We start from the raw sequence: 18,597 nt of genomic DNA on the forward strand, positions 1-18,597 counted from the left end.
TACAGCTCGAGCGAGAACTCTAGATGTGATATGGATATTTTAGCAAGCTAAAACAAAAATACAGGGGCCAGAAAAATCTATAGTTTAAATATTCTGCTTATATGTAGGCATAAATAGATATATATTTTTTACTTTTAAAATAGCAGCACAGGTTGGTTGAAACTTTAAGATTATAACTACTCGCCATTTTTTGTGAAATATAAACTGAATATATGACAAAAGGAGACAAGTTTTCATTAAATTAATATATTAATTTTTGCGAATCTCCGTTATGGGCAAGACGGTGTTTTCTTTCTGCTTTTTAATTACAAGCTTGCCTTTAGAAATTGGACAGCTAAGGTTTATAAACATCTTTTCATGTGAAACATACTTTTACTTCTTCCAGAGTTTTGTCACATACCAGCCTCAAATTCTGTATATTGTGGGGGAAGAATAAGTAGCTTCTTCACTGTGGAGAGTTTTATTTTCTTTTTAAGGAGAGATTTAATTGAATGTTGAGTTGGGTTGTTTTAAACCACTTCCAAAATGTTCTTGTTATTGTACCAGCAACTCTTAATAAATGTATTAATATGCTACCTCATCATGCATGTTCAGATTTATACAAGATGTTTTTATGACCCATGCAGAACTCCAAAACCTGTAAACACACTGATAGCATTAACAAGGATCAGATGCCTGCTGCTTTTCTGGTATAGAAAATAAGAAGGCAGAAGTTCTGAATGTTTGATGAATTTGGTGTCACGGTCTCTGAATCCGCCACTGGGTTTCATGTGCGCGGTCTGCGGCTCCCACACAAGTGCTGAACACGTTCTGCACTTTCAGATTAATTCTAGCAAATTTCTGAGACCTTTTTCTCCATTTGGTGAGGGAGCATGGCAAGCCCAGATTTTTTTTTGTAGGGTAATTAGACCACTGATCTTTGTTTCCTGTATCTTAAATTTTAAGTGGTAGGAAAGTAAAAACCAAAATAATTTTTAAAATTAGAAATGTATTGTGATGCTGGTTTTGTAGTGGGTTTTTTCCCCCTCCATTTCAAACTCCATTGCAACAAAAAAATGTAGTGCTTTATCTCAAAACATACAGCAGTACTACTGAGAAATGTCTGCTGCTGAAAAAATGGCAATCTTTACTGAATATTATGGGGTGCTTAAAATCCTTTTCTGTGATTAACTAGAATATGGATGTAGCAGAACAATTAAATTTGATTTAGGACTTTCCAAGATCTCAACAGTATAGCCTCTTTTATTGTTCAGATATATCCCTCACAGCACAGTAACTCACTAAGATAGGAAAAATGTTATGAATGGAATATGAATTACCAAAGTTAGGAATGCTGGATGTAAATTAGCTGTTTAATTAAAATGTTGTTTTTCTTTTATTGAGTTGGTTGTGACAACCATTAGAGCCTGTAACTTAACATGGAAAGAATGTAAAAATTTCATGTAAAATACTTAGGCAATTAGCAAACCTCATTTTCTATTTATACAATATTACATAGTGAAAATATTTGACATTTTGAGCCATAATGATGCACCGGGTTTTGCAGTGATCAGAAATACAGCAGGTACTTCACAGAGTAATGGAAAATCATTCCCTAAAAACATTTGCAGTTTAAAGTCCTGAAAATGTTACTGACAATAAAAAGTACATGTGCCACCTTTCAGTTCACGTTACCATTGCCCCTCTCTTCCCTTCACTGTTCCTAATGCTCTGCTTTTGCTGCCTTCACTCTTCAGGCAAGTGAAGAAACTTTTAAAAAAGAACGCATTCTCTGAAGATTTTCTTTTCTTTCTTTCTTTCTTTTTTTTTTTTTTTTTTAATGTGAAAGCAGGATCAAGTCAGACAAGTTTATCACACAAATTTGAAACATTTAGTCTTCGGCTAAAACTCTTGCTGATCAAGTATGAAAGTGAAAGAGAAGGTTAGGATTAACTGTTCATGGGCAGTTGCCTTTATTAAATTAGATAATGAAAAGCATGATGGATAAAGCTTTCCAATAAATACTTTACCTATAATTGTTCCAATTCATTTTCAATATTTCCATCATCAATACACTCTATTTCTCTTCTCAGGAATTTAAAGTATTTAAATTGCAAAACAAAATCTTATAGTGACCACAAGGTTCTAAAAATGAGGGTGACAGGTAAAGAAATTAAATAAAATCTGGCTGAAATATTTTAGATTATCCTAAGAGTGAAAGACAACGCACATTATGAATTTCCAAGCAATGAAAAGGGATGAGAGAAGATGGGAAAAGAGTAACCAGAGAATATCAACAGGGAGTTGTCACTGTTGAGATGGACACGACACACACACACAAACTTGTGCAGAGGCAACAATGCCTTCTCTTTATTACAAGTTGTTCTTAAGTTTTATACCATTAACAAAGCGAGATCTTCAATCATTAGTTACATCAAAACAGCTCATTATATTCATTGGGCAAAGCAATAGCTCATTGTACTTTATTGGTACAAAGCAATTAACATCAATAATTAATTGGAAAGAGTTTACAACAAATTATTTAGGCACGTAGGCTGCTCACTAAGGCATGTATCCTCTAACTGCAAACATCCCTTATGTGTCTATTTTATTGGTTTCCGTCTGAACGGCCTTGCTTTCTGCTTTGCTATGGATGAACTCATATTTTATCAATTTCTTCTGCGGCTAACTCTCAGTTGTTTAACCTGCAGACCAGCTGCTAAGCCTATCCACAGGGAGTGGGAGGTTGGGGGTTCTTATATTGCATAAACCCAGCAGTAAATCCAGTACCAACCTGTAGCCGTGTGGGTTTCAGTCCTTTTGACTGCTTCTAGTGAAACAGCATCCTTTGATTTCAGACTTTCAGAGCAACCATTGGACACCAGACCTCTTGAGCCTAAAGGTAAGACATAATAATGTAATATTAAAGACATAATAATGTAGCTGTCCTGAACTGTAGCAGTATTACACCAAAATGCAATGCTTCAATTCACAGTATTTTACTCAAAAGCATAAACTGGATTGGTTTCACTTTCCCTTCATCTGCCACTTCTCCCACTGCCAACGCAGAGCTTTCCCTGAATGGTTTTCAAACATGCATGTCTTCTCCATTACTTATCACAGAAAAAAAATAAGATTATAGCAGTGCAACTTTGCAGAACCAGCAGCAAGAGATGTGCCATTGAAATAACAAAGGGCTTAAACTGCTTTCCACTGACCTTTGAAAAGACAAATGTCCATAACCTGATGTTTCTGGGGTATTTGTTACATTTACTCCCATGCAAAAGCAAGAACTTACCAGGTATAACCTGTTTAACCCAGTTGGCTGCTTTCAGGAGGGATCAGGAGCTCAGATGTAAGAGAATGGGAGACCTCACTGAGTGCTGGTAGCCCTTCTGCAAAGGAACTCTCATGACTCATTGTATTGTTCAAACCTCATCCTGTCATGATGCTTCAGACACTTCATTTCTCTATTTTTGATTGTTGTTATTAATTTTCACACATATGGACAAGTATTTGTTTGGCAGTGATAATTTGCTCTCTTTTTGAAATATTAGGTGTAAAATCTGCAAATTTCTATTCTGATGTTCCTTCTACTGAAATGCTTTTGCTGTTTGGCAGCTATTTCACATTTGCCTTCCCAAGTCTCTAATGAATGTCTGATTTGACATGGCACTGACTTCAGCTGATTCTCAGGGGACTGGGACCCCCTAGGTCAGTCATTCTTGTTGAAGATGGAGGTAAAGAATGGATGATGGACCAGGGGAGTCTCAAGGTCCTCTGCTGGAGGACCATGATTGTGAGATTGATCAAATCCCAGTTAAAATTGTGCGGGATCTGATGCCCCAGCTCAATCCCTAAAAATCTATGGGGGATTTGTCCAAAAATCTTCGAAGAGCTGTTAATGTCATCGTAAAGCCTCTCTCGATGATTTTTGAGTGATTTTGGGAATTCAGAGAGGTCCCAGCCAAGTGGAAGCAGGCAGATATCCTGATTTTCAAGAAGGGCAAGAAGGTGGACCCTGGAAACTACAGGCCTGTCAGTGTCCTTCAATGCCCAGTAAAATAATGGGAAAAGGTTATTCTGGGAAGTATTGAAAAACAGCTGGAGGACAATGCAGCCATTGGTCACAGCCAGCATGGCTTCATGAGGGGACAGTCCTGCTTGTCCAACCTGATTTACTTCTATGGAAGTATGGAACAACTCCTGGTCGATCTAGGAAAGCCAGCAGATGTAATTCTTTTGGACTTCAGTGTTGCCTCCGCTGGAGGCGCGGCGTGTCCTGGATCGGGAACGGCACGGTGGCAAACCCTCTTTGCCACTCGGTCCAATTACTCGCAACACCAATGTGGTCGACGGTAAATGGCGTTTATTAACGGCAGGGTAGGGTAATTTATAAGGGCGGTTAATGGTTTAACGGTAAAAGGGGTGGGGTTCCGTCTGCCCATGACATCGCGATATCCTGAGATCTCCCTGATCTCCCACATATCCCCCCCTTATGACTAATTAAAAACATAGAAAGTATAAAGACTATAAAAACATAAAGGTTAGCGAACTGAAATGTGGTAAAAACTGGCAACTGGAAAAAAAAACAGTGAACATTTCCATAACTTGTCTTGAAGTAACTATGTCTAACAGACAAAATGTTAACTTTTTATAACCAATTTTTAACAAACAAAGTTAACTCATTCAAAATGTAAGGCCCAAAATCACTTTCAGGGGCATTGCAGCAAGGAGAGGGCCTCTTAGGTTGGAATCAAGGGCGATCAGTCATTGGGGCTAATTGAACCACGACTCAAAGCATCTTTGCAGGACTTCCTCCTTAGTTTTCTGGCACATTTTTGGAGAGGCTTCTTCCTATTGATGTTTTGGGATGAAAGTCAACTCAATTAATCAGTGAGGCAATACAGTTGATGATTTGAAACCATATGATTGCCTACAACACTGACATATCATCCCAGAGTCTGCGATGCCTGATGAATTTTAACAAGAGAGAATTGGAGAACTCATGTCCAGATTCATGGTTCTCCAATTCCTTTTGAACTTTTTAATGCAGAAAACCTCTGGGATGACAGTTGATTATTCCATTCAAGTAGAGTTAGAACTTGGCCAGAGTTCGAACTCTACTTGATGGACATCACCTACACTTTAGGCAATCAGACCATTGTCCTTCGACACTTTGAACCATGATTGAAAACATTTTTGTTGAGCCTCTCCCCCAGTTCTTCTCTGTGCCAGCGTCTCCTTTAGTTCGGCCACAGAGTCTTTCACGACTCCAGCACGGTCTGCTGCCGAGCTGCTTGACGATTTGTCGTGGCCGTCAGGAAATGAGGTATACGGGTTGCAGGGGTGTCTAAGGATTCAGTCCTGCAAAATAAACTTCACAAGTTTTATTAGTTTCGCCCTGAAGGTCCAGTTTAACTGACTTAACCGGGCATCATTTGATTTTACCATTTTTCTTGACTGCTGCATACCCTCGCCCTGTGAGTATTAGCCTCCAGCTCCGTTCCCATTCTCCCAGCTCATTTTTAATTGTGACGTATGGGCCTTCCTCTATTGCACTGGTGGCCCAGTGCCTCTGGGCAGGGCTTTTTGTCTCCTCTCCCCTAGCGAACTGATTTACTGCTGGCAGGGCGGTTGCCAGGATGCACGCTTGGTCTTCAAGAAGCGCCACCTTCAGCTTCTTCCCGGGGGGCCCAGGCGGGTCATGGGGGGCCTCTCTCCCAGATCTGGGGGGGCTTTTTCGGGGTCCTTTTTTGGGGGAGTTGGTGGCGGGGGCAGGGCAGGGGGACCCTACTGTCCTCGTAGGCTTTGCGCTTGGCCGCTGCCTTCAGCTGCGCCACCGTGCAGTCCTTGATGAGGGTGCTGAGGCGGTTCAGGTCTTCTCTGAATCAGGACACGGCCCTGCGGAGCAGCGCCAGCTCTGGCTCCGTCCAGTGGGACCCCGCGGGGGAGCCGTCTGTCTCCGGGTACAGCTGCATCGTCAGCTCTCCTAGGCGTATGAAGGTGGCGCCGGCGGCTGAGGAAAATCTCTCCGACTTCTGTGGATGCTGATGTCGTGGCTGCTCTTTCTGGCCTCTCCGGCTGCCGCTGCCGCCGCTCTGGCTCTTCAATGATGGCGGCGGGGGGAGGGGGCTGTGTGTGGCCCGGGTGCCCTCTCCCTCTCCCGTTTCCCTGATCTCTGGATCTGCAATCTGTAGCAATATGCCCCTTCCTTCCACACACCCAGCATGGCCCCCTAGATTTCATCTGGCGTGGGGGAACGACTGCTGGTGGGTAGCCTGGCTGAGGGCAGTTCGCTGCGACGTGACCTGCCTGGCCACACTTAAGGCATGCCATCACACTGGTTATCGCAGTGTGGACAGCTGTCTGAATGGGGGCTAGATGCTCCTCTTTCACGACATGCCTAATCATGTCCACGATGGTAGACCCAGGTGGTAGCGATGGTAGGATGTCCTTGGTAGCAGTGTTACACTGTTGGCGCAAGCAGTCTGCTAACACAGGGCCCTTTGCTTCTGATGGTAGAGCAGAGGAGTCAAGCGCTCCTTGGAGGCGATCCACAAACTGTGTGAAACTTTCACTTTCGCTCTGCCTTATAGTAGACCATGGCGATGGTCTGGCAATTACTTTAGATGCAGAGCGAATAGCCTCTCTGGCAGCTCGGGTTGTTGTCATGACCTCATGGGCCCGAAGGCCCTCCGCCTGCGCCTGGGGAGTGATCATCGTTGGGTCTGTGCCCATTAAGCGCTGTATGCTGGAACCATGTAGCGGGTGGTCTGCCCTAGTCACTAAGGCCAGTTGTTTTGCACAGTTGTCCTCCCATTCTTCCTTAAAAACAATCATCCCTGCCCCATCAAAAATTAATCTGCATGTCTGTTTGATGTCAAACGGAAGCATGTCATCCCCTCCAAAAACGCTATCAATAAGAGTGGAGACCACTGCTGAATTAATCCCCCTGTCCGCAATTGCTTTAACAATTGCCTGTATATCCTTGGGGTTTACCGGCGTGTAAGTTCTCTGATTTCCGTCCGGCCCCCCCACTTGGACAGGAAACGCCAGCGTGGCTGATGGAGCCCACTCGGCACATACAATTTTTATTTTCCTCCAGTTAGTAAGAGGAACCTGTTCTTTTTTCCCTTTGACCCAAGCCGGAGGATTATGATGGCTACCTCTGTATGCTCTCACTCCCTCTTCCTCAGAATCGGAATCGGAATTGGGATCAGTAACAGACCATTTGTGGAGCCACTCGTCCCAGCTCGAGTCCGACTCATATCCGGAACTCGACTGACTGGAGTTCTCTGGGTTCCAAAACCTTCGCTTTGGGCCACTCCTCCCCTCTAGGCTTGCCCTGCCTTCTGCCAGGAGAGGCCAATGTCTTATTAAAATAAGTTTTCAAACGCACGCTCCATGCGGCTTCAGCTTCCCCTCCATGTCTTTCCCCTCCTTCTTGCTTGCGTGCATCTTCTCTGCCCCTGCTGATCGCGCCCACGTCCGCACTCCCCCCGCTCTGGGGTTCACCACTCTGTGGCGCGCAAGGCGGAGGCCCCACCCAGGCTCCATCAGGCCCGGAGGTAACGGTATGTCCTGGTTCAGGACAAAATTAGGGGAAATCTCCAAAAGGGAGTTCCCCCTCCCCCCAAACACCGGGTTCGGGAAGGAGTTCCTCGGAGGAGCAAAGTGGAAAACAAAACCTATTTATTGACAAATAACAAAAGAACACTCCCCAACACAAGAAAAGAAAAGAAAAAAAACCAGTTCAGTGTTGTGGAGGGTGCCAAGCTTCTCTTGCAGGCTCCAGAGATCCCGCCGGACGTCGGACGTCCCAGGTCAGGTCCAGAGCCGGTCCAGTATCTTCAGGGGAGGGTAAGAAAGAGAGGACGAAAGAAAAGGGAAAAAGAGAGGAAAAAAAACAGCGCAGAAAGCAGCAAAGGGAGAAAAAAAAAAAGCAGCTATCAGCTAGGGCTAAGGCAGTAGCAAGCAAGCGAAGCAGCAAGCCGAAGCAAGCCAGCCAGCCAGCCAAGCAGCTCAAAGCCAGGAAAAAAAAAAAAAAAAAAAAAAGGCAAAGTGCACCCAGTCCCCCCTCCCTCCTCCCTCCCTCCCCGCCGCGGCAAGACGGCCGGGGGTGGGGGAGAGAGAGAGAGAGAGAGAGAGAGAGGAAAAAAAACACAGCTGCCAGACACAATACACGATATTGGGATAAAAGCGGTCATCCCACGACACTCCACCCCTTATCCCATATCGTGAATATACAATAAAAAACTTTCATTTCACTTACTCACACCTTTGACACTTACGCATTCCTCTCATCTTACTTGTTCAGACCTTTGACACTTACAGTTTCCTTCTGTCTCACATTCAGCAAACAATGACATTCATATATGAGCCTTATCCCACAATCAGGTCTCCCTGAGGTACACACCGTGTTGTTCCACCTTTCTGCATTATCCACCACGTATAACCTGGTCCTTGAGCAAAAACAATCCCACAGATGGGTTTGTCTGTACTCGAGGCAGGGTTGATCCATACTGTCTTTCCCAATAAACCTCTGACATGGGCCACTGGGGCTTTATCCCCATCTACTATATTAAGGAGCTCAGACTGAGCAGGACCCGCTTAGTTGGTGGAACCTCGAGTGTTAACTAACCAGGTAGCCTTCGCCAAATGCTGCTCCCAGTTTTTTAAAGACCCCCCACCCAATGCTTTTAAGGTGGTTTTTAACAATCCATTATACCTTTCCACTTTCCCTGCAGCTGGTGCATGATAGGGGATATGGTATACCCACTCGATGCCATGTTCCCTAGCCCAAGTATTAATAAGATTGTTTTTAAAATGAGTTCCATTATCCGACTCAATTCTCTCAGGAGTACCGTGCCTCCAAAGGACCTGCTTTTCAAGGCCCAAGATAGTGTTACGAGCTGTGGCATGAGACACAGGGTAGGTTTCCAACCATCCTGTGGTGGCTTCTACCATGGTTAGTACATAGCGCTTGCCTTGGCGGGTTTGAGGCAGCGTGATGTAATCAATCTGCCAGGCCTCCCCGTATTTGTACTTAGACCACCGCCCACCGTACCAGAGGGGCTTCAGCCGTTTAGCCTGCTTAATGGCAACGCACGTCTCACAGTCACGAATAACCTGAGAGATACTGTCCATGGTTAGATCCACCCCTCGGTCTCGTGCCCATTTATAGGTGGCATCTCTACCCTGGTGGCCTGAGGCATCATGGGCCCATCGTGCCAAGAATAACTCTCCCTTATGCTCCCAGTCGAGATCTATCTTCAATTCCCCTATCTTTGCAGCCTGATGTACTTGCTGGTTGTTTTGCTGCTCTTCATTAGCTCTACTTCTGGGGACATGGGCATCTACATGCCGAACCTTCACAGGTAACTTCTCTAACCGAGTAGCGATATCTTTCCACTCTTCTGCAGCCCAAATTGGTTTTCCTCTGCGCTGCCAGTTCGCCTCTTTCCATCTCTTCAGCCATCCCCATAGAGTGTTGGCTACCATCCAAGAATCGGTATACAAATAGAGCCTTGGCCACTTCTCTCTCTCTGCAATACCTAGGGCCAGTTGAATAGCTTTGATTTCAGCAAATTGACTGGATTCACCTTCTCCTTCAGTAGCCTCCGCAACCCGTCGAGTGGGACTCCATACAGCTGCTTTCCACCTCCGTTTCATCCCTATGACGCGACAAGAACCATCGGTGAATAAAGCGTAACGTGTTTCTTCTGCTGGCAACTGATTGTATGGTGGAGCTTCCTCAACCCGGGTCACTGGCTCTTGTTCCTCATTCGTGACACTAAAGCTCTCACCTTCGGGCCAATTTGTAATTATTTCCAGGATCCCAGGGCGATTTAACTTCCCAATTCGAGCACGCTGCGTAATGAGGGCAATCCACTTACTCCAAGTAGCATTGGTGGCATGGTGGGTAGAGGGAACCTTTCCTCTGAACATCCATCCCAGCACCGGTAGTCGGGGTGCCAGAAGAAGTTGTGCCTCTGTACCAATCACCTCCGAGGCGGCTTGGACTCCTTCATAGGCGGCCAAGATTTCTTTTTCTGTTGGGGTATAGTTATCTTCAGACCCCCTGTAGCTCCGACTCCAAAATCCCAATGGTCGGCCTCGGGTCTCGCCAGGCACCTTCTGCCAAAGGCTCCAGGACAGACCATGGCTCCCGGCCGCAGAGTAGAGTACGTTCTTCACATCTGGTCCCGTCCTAACTGGACCCAGGGCTACAGCATGAGCGATCTCCTGCTTGATTTGGACAAACGCTTGCTGCTGCTCAGGGCCCCAATGGAAGTCGTTCTTCTTGCGGGTAACCAGATAAAGGGGTGTCCTGGTTCAGGACAAAATTAGGGGAAATCTCCAAAAGGGAGTTCCTCGGAGGAGCAAAGTGGAAAACAAAACCTATTTATTGACAAATAACAAAAGAACACTCCCCAACACAAGAAAAGAAAAGAAAAAAAACCAGTTCAGTGTTGTGGAGGGTGCCAAGCTTCTCTTGCAGGCTCCAGAGATCCCGCCGGACGTCGGACGTCCCAGGTCAGGTCCAGAGCCGGTCCAGTATCTTCAGGGGAGGGTAAGAAAGAGAGGACGAAAGAAAAGGGAAAAAGAGGGGAAAAAAAACAGCGCAGAAAGCAGCAAAGGGAGAAAAAAAAAAAGCAGCTATCAGCTAGGGCTAAGGCAGTAGCAAGCAAGCGAAGCAGCAAGCCGAAGCAAGCCAGCCAGCCAGCCAAGCAGCTCAAAGCCAGGAAAAAAAAACCAAAAAAAAAAAAAAGGCAAAGTGCACCCAGTCCCCCCTCCCTCCTCCCTCCCTCCCCGCCGCGGCAAGACGGCCGGGGGAGAGAGAGAGAGAGAGAGAGAGAGGAAAAAAAAACACAGCTGCCAGACACAATACACGATATTGGGATAAAAGCGGTCATCCCGCGACACGGTAGCACCCCGCGCCTCTGAGCTAACGGCCACGCCTCTTGCCTCCTCTAGCAATTCATCCCAAAATGAGTGCCTTTTTCCTGTAACCGGTGTGCCTGGGCTTGGGGGCCGCGAAGGGCGTTCCCGCGGCTGTAGCTCCCCACACCCTGCCACCTCACGATTGTTCGCTGTCTGTCCGGCTGTCCCCTCACCCAGCTGGGGCCCCGTCTTCATAAAGTCTTGCGCGGCTTTCCACTTTTCCTTTTCTGGACGAACCTTTTGCAGAGCCCGCACAACTCTTCCCCACGATCTAAGGCTTCTCCCCGAGCCTGAGGACATCACCTCCTCGCCTAGGGCCTGGGTACACTTGTCCCACACGTCCGGGTGGAGAATCTCCTCCGGCTGCCCAATTACCCCAATATGCAGGAGCCTCGACACTACGAGGATAAATTCCCCTGGCTGGCAGTCTATACCCTACTGCCTGTGAATCCCCAAAACGACCTTTGCGAGAGACTCCATTTCTCATTCGCTGGTCCGGGAGCGTCCTCCCCGCCACAGTTGGTCCAGCCGCTGCAGCCGCTGTTCACCTGTCCAGGCATATCTCATCCCCAGGCAGTGTGTCCCGGGTTTCGGCACCACTTGTTGCCTCTGCTTGAGGTGCGGCGTCCTGGATCGGGAACGGCACAGCGGCAACCCTCTTTGCCACTCGCTCCAATTACTCACAACACGAATGTGGTCGACGGTAAATGGCGTTTATTAATGGCAGGGTAGGGTAATTTATAAGGGGGGTTAACGGTTTAACGGTAAAAGGGGAGGGGTTCCGTCTGCCCATGACATCACGACATCCCGAGATCTCCCTGATCTCCCACACTTCAGCAAAGCTTTCTATACTGTCTCTCACAGGATTCTTCTGGACAAAACATCCATTCCAACACTGGACAAACACATCATGGGGTGGGTGAGCAAATGGCTCAGGGTTGGGCATAAAAGTGACCGTGACTGGGGTGACATCAGACTGGCACAGGTCACTAGTGAGGTTCCAGAGGGCTCAATCCTCATCCCTGTGCCCTTCAACACCTTCATAAATGACCTGGCTGCAGGACTGGAAGGGAAACTGAGCAAGTTCACAGATGATGCAAAACTGGAAGGAGCTGTTGACTCCCTTAAAGAAAAGGGAGGTCCTGTGGGGAGAGCTCAACAAGGAGAGAACTGGGCCATCAGTGACTGCATGGAGCTCAACAAGGGGAGGTGCTGGGTTCTGCACCTGGCATGGGGTAACCCTGGGTGTGTAGGCAGACTGGAAATGGGATACTGGAAAGCAGCTGCAGGAAGAGCTCCTGGTTGATGGCAAGTTGGATGTGAGTCAGCAGTGCCCTGACAGCCAGGAGAGATATCCCTGTCCTGGAGGGCATCAGGCCCAGCATCTTGCCAAGGAAAGGACAGGATTGTCCTGCTCTGCTCTGCAGAGGCCTCACCTCCAGTCCTGGGGGCAGTTTGTGCACCTCAATATAAAAAAAGACATTAAGCCCTTAGAGAGCATCCAAAAGAGGCCACAAGGATGGGGAAGGGTCTGCAGGAGCCATATGACAAGAGGCTGAGGGGACTTGGTCTGTTCAGCTGGAGAAAAAGATCCTGGAGGGGAGACCTCATTGGGGTTTTCAAAGTCCTCATGAGGGGCAGCAGAGGAACAGCTCTGATCTCTGCTCTCTGTGACCAGGGACAGAACCCAGGGAACAGCTGGAGCTGTGCCAGGCAGGGTCAGGCTGGGTACCAGGGAAAGGCTCTTCCCCAGAGGGTGCTGGCACTGCCCAGGCTCCCCAGGGAATGGGCACGGCCCCGAGGCTGCCAGAGCTCCAGGATCTGCCAGGGATGCCCAGGGTGGGGCTGTTGGGGTGTCTGTGCAGGGCTGGAGCTGCCCTGGGTGATCCTGGGGGTCCCTCCCAGCTCAAGATATTCTGTGATTCTGTTCTGTGGCTCTGTACACAAGTATTTTAAGTAGAGGACTTGCATCACACCTGGGTCTGGAACACTATGTGCTCTACGTGTGCATATATAGGTTTTTTCTCTAGAAACCTTACATAAAATGAGATAGTAATTCCTGGCCTGCTTATTTTCTTCTACCATGTGATCCCTGGCTTAGACTGAACTGTTTCAGAGATGTGTTTGACCTCCATTACAGTGGTTGGGATTCTTGAAAGCCACCAGCACAAATTCATCTCTTAAATTACCCACAGCTCTTGTTGCTTCTGTCCTGCTTTGCTTAGCAAGTTTTGACAAGTAAGTTATCTGATGAATAGCTCTTCTCAGATGGGGCTGATTGAGAAAAGGGGAAGCAGCTTTAAAGTCCAAACAATCAATTATCTCAAGAAACACAGAAGATCTTTGGGGGTGCTGAACCAAATTATCCATCCCTTCTTTGGATAATATTTCAAGCCAACTATGCAAAGTTTACACAAATCTGGATATGAATTTCATCTAGTTCTAATCAAGTAGAACTTTTGTTTTTGGCTTTGCTAACCTCAACTGCAGTGACTTTCACATCTGAATTAATGCTGGGTTTATTTACATCACAGCAAACTCATTGGATGATCAGGACAAGATGCTTCATACCTTGATATTGCACATCATTACTGCTGTCATTTAATATTAGAGGATGAAAGAAAGTTATTACAAAGTGCAGAGGTTTGGGAACTTGTTCTTTCAGAAGATTTCAGCCAGGATTTAAAAAACCAAACCAAACCAAATCTCAAAGCATGAAAATGCTGAAATTTTACTTTGCTCTGCCAGAGTTTCCCATCCTTGTACTGTTCTGCTGCCCCAAGACTTCCTTTCTTTTTCCTCTTATGAGTGAGCAGCACAATCATGTGAAATCTATAACTGTCCCTTGAGATGGTCCTTCCAGTAAATACTTTTAGATTACCTGCTCATATTGGCATGTCACAGAAGCAGAGAACCTTCTGCCTACTGAAACCTGAGGCAGACTTGTTAACAACAGCATTTTGATTTAACTTTCTTATTTATATATTAGAAAATATATACCCTTTAAGCCAAGAGAGGAAAGTTTTCAGAATAGCAATATTTTTCCAATAAAAACATTTGCAACTGAGATTAAAGCTTAAAAATTATTAATAAATTAGATTCTTGCACTGTACAAATGCAGCAAACCAAGGACGGTTCAGCTGCTTTCTGTCACAGGAACACGACTCCAAAAATCAAAGAAATGTTGCTGATAGAAGTCAGATCTCATTTACCCGTGAAAGACATCAAATCCTTTTACTAAGTTGGTATAAGGCCATTAAAACACATGATCTGTAACAATCCACAGACTATTCAAAGGGCTTTACAGATGATGGGTGCACACACCCTGGTGTGAATCAAACAGACCCCATATGTACCCAGATCCTTGTGGGGCCTTTCTGTCTCAACCCATTCCCAATGCCACCAATTGCATCTTCAGGGAGATGCTCAGGGGAAGGCGCAGGGAGGAGATGGCACGAAGGAATCACAGAACAAAGAGTGATGGAGGGCATGGAGAGAGAGCCACAAGAAATTATGAGGAGATGGAGAGGTTAACAAAATGGGGGGAATTGAGAGAGATCAAAAAGCATGGATATTGGAAAAATGAGGGGGATTAAGGAAAGACAGATAAAGACTGTAAAAATACATCAGAGAGGAAAGGAAACTTGGCTGGAAAATGGGGGGAAACAAATATCATAGACGAAAACATTCATGTGCAGAAGAGGAGGAAGAAAAGCCAAGATGTGCTAACTATGGAACAAGGGGAATGAATAATAAAGGTAAAATACATTGATTTTGTTGTAATGCAAAAGAATGGAAAATAAAAAGAGCCAAACAGGGAGAAAATGAAACACTGAGATAAAGCCAAGAAAAGAAGCCCAAATGTGCTCGCACACCAAATTTTTACAAGACTGGTACAGTGTATGCAAACCAGGTGTTCTGCATCACGTCTGACAATCCAAACCACAGTCCAGCATGACAGTGGAGTTTCTTTACAAAGCAGCACACAACAAATCCCTGGTATTTCTTCCTCTTTTAAATGCATAAATGTCTGCAATATAATGAGATTTAAATTCAGGGTCTCAAGGCTGGGACATAAGCTAAAACCAGAATTTGTCCCTAATTTAGGTAACAGCAGTGTCTGAAAAGTAGGGGGGTTGTGATGGGAAATTTAGACTGAGCTTTTATTTCAAGAGGGATTAAAAAAAATAAAATTTTCAACATGAACTTTGAAATTGCACTTTCAAAAGGAAGGCTGCTAATACTGTCAGTTCCCCTGCAGATATTAGCACATAATTCTGTAATTGAAATGCTTTCAGATGAAGGATTTGGTTGCTGTTAAAGATTTTCATGTGGTAAATGCCAGTTTCAAAAAACTAACATCCCAACCGACTGAAATTCACCCAGTTCTACCAGTATGCCCCATTTCAAACCCATCACCCAACAAAAGTGAAGCAGGAATGAGGGAAAAACATCTCTCAAGAACCTCAGAAATTCCATATGTTCATGCAGGTCTGTGTCCCCCCTGCTGTTCCTGGTGTCTTCACACAGCTCCTCTGAGAAGCTGCTCTGAGCACCACTCAGGTGTTTTTCCTCATCAACTTCCTCTCCACCTGGTCCCTCAAATGTTGCTCCTCAAAGCACCCACACAAGTCCTATTTTGTCCCCAATATTTCTGGTGGCTGGACATGTCTTTCCTTCATGCAGGAACTCTGTTGGTGGGTAACCCCTAAGTGTCCCAAGACCCAAGCTAACATTCTGGATGCTTTTTGGAAAAAACACAGGCTAAGCACTGTATATCTCCTTTAGCAGATATTCTGCACTCTAAAACACTGCAACATCATAAACTGCTAGTACCTTCAATCAGAAGTAGTAAAAACCAAAATGAACAGCTTTAGATATTTACAGAATTTTCCAGTTTGGGGGTTGTAAGGAGTGGTTCCTACTCCAAGGCAGCAATTCCCACAGCCCTGTGTTTCCTTGCAAATTTTCCAAGTTTTGTAAAGTCAGCTCGTGTTACCTTTCTATCACCGTTCTCACCTAAACTGCCACAGTTTGGCAGGCTGACTGAGAGAAACAAAAAAAGTAATAAAAAGACCTCCTAAAGAGGCATTTTTCTTACCCCAGAATAGTCCTGATGAGATCCTCAGCCCTGAAAAATAGACTTGCCCATAAGACAGAGAAATGCAAGGGGGCTGCAGTTTTATTTCATATCAAAGCTTCTACCCCTCAATCAACTTTTATTATACAACCACTCTTGAGGCTGTTAAATCAAATTTGAACCTTCAGCTTCCTAAAAACCCATTGCTGCTTTGAAATTCCTTCCAGTCAGAGCGTTTTTGTGCCCCAGGCTGCAAACACGAGCAGTGTTGTCAGCAGCTAAAGAGCTCAACCATTCCTTGTTTCTATCTATCCCCTCATACAGAACTCACCTAAGTAGGCATAAAAAGCCCAAAAACCCAACCCTCATGGCACACATGACAAGCAGATGGCTGCAAAAGGGTCAACAAAAAGAATTAATATACTATGGAGATGTATGATGTAACCCTTGAAATGATAAAGGGACATTTGGTACGTCTTGAATTATCACACCCACATTCAGGTAAACTCATCTGGTCTTTGTACGTGCCTTTATCAAGCTTAAGGAAAAAAGCTTTTCCTCCGTGGCATTTTGACTTTGAGTGACTCCACAGAACTATCTCATACGAGTGGAGCTGATGGAAACCTCCCAGTTCTCCAGCCCCGGCAATGGCTGAGGCGCCGATCGCGCGGACGCCCAGGGAATCTTCCGGGGGCCAGGCAGGGAACCCTGCAGCAAGGAGCCCGAAACAAGCGGTGCAGAGCGCAGCGGATGGGGTTTTATCAGCAGGCCGTTTTCCTCCCCCTGCTCTCCATCCTTTTCTACCTCAGTGACAGCAAAATCCCAGCTGCAATCGCCGCTGCCTGAAGACGGCCGGACCGGGTCCGTCCGGGTGGGTTTCAAACGGGAGGAAAAAGGAGGGGCCGAGGGTCAACTTTCCACTGGATTTTTTTACCATAAAACAGCAAAGAGAGAAGGAGGGGAAAAATAAAAAAGGGGGGTGGGGGTCGAGGGGAGGACTGATAAAAATCAGGAATTGGAGCAGGACAGACAGGCTGACCATCGGTGCGGAGAGCGCCGCGGGCCGGCGGCCGCGCTGAGCTGCCAGGGCCCGCCCTGCCCACGGAGGCGCGGGACGAGGCAGCGGCTGCCCGGGCCCGGGCCTGGGGATCAGGACACGCTTCAGCTTCGGTAGGACCAGAGCCCCGAACCTTCCCGGGGCGTTTTCCCTGCGCTCCGCTCCCCGGACCGAGCCGATCCGCTGTGCCTGCCGCGCAGCGCCGCAGAGATTTGCCTGTCTTTACCTCAGAGCAGTCCCGCAGATCTCCCTCACGGCTCTGGCAAGCAGCAACGTTTTAAAACTCTCTTAACTTTGTTATTTTACCATTTTGTTCTTCTGCATTTATTTGCTCCAGTTTTCTGTTCTACTCCAAAACTTTGTTTTCCAGGCACTTCCTGTGATTTAGGTTGTTTCGATTCTGTTGTTTTGATTCTGTTTGGTGTTTCTGTCTCTTCAATTTATTTTTTTTTGGTTGCAAATTTTGCTTTTTCGTTTAGTCTACTACTAAGTTTTTTTCCCTGAAATTATTTTAGATGTTACATTATCTCTCTTCACTCTTTTATTACATGATTTTAAAATTAACGATGTACATTTCCTAATCTGTATTTTTACAGTTCCAACCGATTAGCCATGTTATTTTATTCCGCTGTCTTTGTGCAGTAACTAAAATGATGATATAATGTTAAAATAAATATCTATTTTCTGGAAGCATTCATAACTTCAGAAAGATAAGGGATTGGATTTTATCTGTTTTAAGACTGATAATATTTGTCTTTGACTGTAATTATTTTCTGTCAGCTTTTGCTGTAGCACCTCACAAAACAAATCCTACACTTCACATATCCCATCGTCCAGTCTTCCATTAATATTCTTAATCTTCTTTAATTTTGTGCAAATTCAGCAAGCAATGATATCTTTACACAGTTAACAAGATAGAAAATTCAGAGATAATTTCTGGCTGCTGTTTGCAGCACCAGAATTTGTCTTTTCAACATCCATTTCTACTCAATTCTATCAATTTTATAGACCCTGCAGTCACAGGAAAATGAACAATTTTATTGGTAATTTCATTGCAATTGTTATTTTCTAAATAGGACTCATTTCTTTCTGTTGTCCAGATTGTTGTCTACTTTTCCCTGCTTTATTTCTCCATCTATACTTTACAGCTTTCTCTTTCTGCTCCCTGTCAGCTACAGCACGGAGGCAGAGGAGAGCTCACTGCGTTCTAAAGTGCCTTTGGTGCTGTGCCTGGAGATTTTGGGGTTTCTGGGCATCTTCTTAATGTGAGAAAGGCTCTGACCAAGGCAGGGCAAGTCCTGCAGAGGCATCACTGGACTGTCCCCATGCCTGTCCCTTTAAAATTCCAGACATTTCATTGGGATAGGCTGAAGTCTCTCATTTTATACACTTCAATCAATATCTTTCACAAAGGTCTTTTGCAACTCATTAGGGCTGGAGGAGGATTTTTTGTCGTTGGGTCTTCGTGGTGGTTTGGAGCCTTTTTTTGTTGTTGAGTTAGTTGGGTTTGGTTTTTCTTTGGTTATTTGTTCTG

The 18,597-nt window shown here is 45.5% G+C and overlaps 1 protein-coding gene across 3 annotated transcripts in view; it reads left to right on the plus strand.

Annotated features, from left to right (window-relative positions):
* The window catches only part of ASIP (agouti signaling protein), a 63,028-nt gene that overhangs the window by 21,686 nt on the left and 22,745 nt on the right, over positions 1-18,597 (plus strand). For 2 of the 3 annotated variants that reach the window (XM_030963155.1, XM_030963154.1), the window contains exon 2: positions 2,838-2,881. The gene's annotated coding sequence lies outside the window, so the exon portion shown is untranslated. Of the gene's footprint in view, positions 1-2,837; positions 2,882-17,026; positions 17,177-18,597 lie in introns of those variants that run through there. The other variant, XM_030963153.1, reaches the window with a different exon arrangement.

Source organism: Camarhynchus parvulus, chromosome 20, assembly GCF_901933205.1.
Source record: "Camarhynchus parvulus chromosome 20, STF_HiC, whole genome shotgun sequence".
In the NCBI taxonomy this organism is placed as follows: domain Eukaryota; kingdom Metazoa; phylum Chordata; class Aves; order Passeriformes; family Thraupidae; genus Camarhynchus; species Camarhynchus parvulus.